Source organism: Sapajus apella, unplaced genomic scaffold (genome assembly GCF_009761245.1).
Source record: "Sapajus apella isolate SASKATOON/1434 unplaced genomic scaffold, GSC_monkey_1.0 scaffold7, whole genome shotgun sequence".
Lineage (NCBI taxonomy): Eukaryota > Metazoa > Chordata > Mammalia > Primates > Cebidae > Sapajus > Sapajus apella.
Window position 1 is genome coordinate 2,906,847 of NW_022436947.1, and position 1,198 is coordinate 2,908,044.

A 1,198-nucleotide genomic window follows, 5' to 3' on the forward strand; every position below is an offset into this window, starting at 1 on the left:
TGAAACTCCGTCTCAATTAAAAAAAAAAAAAAAAGGAAAAGGAAGTGAGCTGATTTTACCTTTTGATAGATAAGGTCAAATTATCCTCCAAAATGGCTATAGCAGAATTTAAGAGTACCTATTTTGCTATACTCTTGCACAAATGAATATAATCAAAATTTAAAAAACTTAGTCTATTTGATGGTGAAAAATGTTATAATCCTTGATACTTCATACATGCCGCATTAAGATCTTGTTCTGGCTGGGTGTGGTGGCTCCATCCTGCAATCCCAGCACTTTGGGAGGCCAAGGTAGGTAGATCACGAGGTCAAGAGATGGAGACCAGCCTGGCCAACATGGCGAAACCCCATCTCTACTAAAAATACAAAAAAATTAACTGGGCATGGTGGTGCGTGCCTGTAGTCTTAGCTACTCGGGAGGCTGAGGCAGAAGAATCTCTTGAACCCAGGAGGCGGAGGTTGTAATGAGCTGAGATCGCACCACTGCACTCCAGCCTGGCAACAGAGTGAGACTCTATCTCAAAAACAACAAAATAAAAATCTCATTCTAATTGGTCTCCCCATTTTTAGTTTTTTTCTCTCTCCAAATCATCCTATATATTAATAGAGTCATCCTTCTTGTGCTTAGTTCTAATAATACCACAGCAAATCTCTAATGATCCACCATCACCTACAAAATGAAGTCCACGCCCGTTAGTCGGATCTTTAAGCTCTCCTGGTTCTATGCCAGCTTCCCTTTTCTCTCTTCTCTGCTGTGTCTCTCTTCAGTAAGTGATTAGAAAGGCTGACTCTTAGAGTTCTAGCTCAGTGATTCTTAACTCTAGTCTGCACATCAGAATCCTGGGGAGCTTTTAAAAGACCAGACTGTCCAAGGCTTGTCTGCAGAGATTTGGATTTAATTGGTCTGAGGTGTGGCCTGGGGGTGTTTTGTTTGTGATGTCCAGGTGATTTTAATTTGCAGTCAGCATTGTGAACCACTGTTCCAGCTGAGCTGGCCATCAGCTGGATACGTTTCATGCATTCCTGCCTTTACGTCCGTTTGTCCCTCCACCTGGAACACCTGTCCTGTCCTACTCAATTTTAGGGGCCCCCTAAGGCCCAGCTTCGATGCAATGCTACATTGAAGCTTTGCTTGGTCTTTTGTGCCAAATATGATTTCTCCTTTTCTGAACATTTTTTTTTTTTTTTTTTTTTTTTTT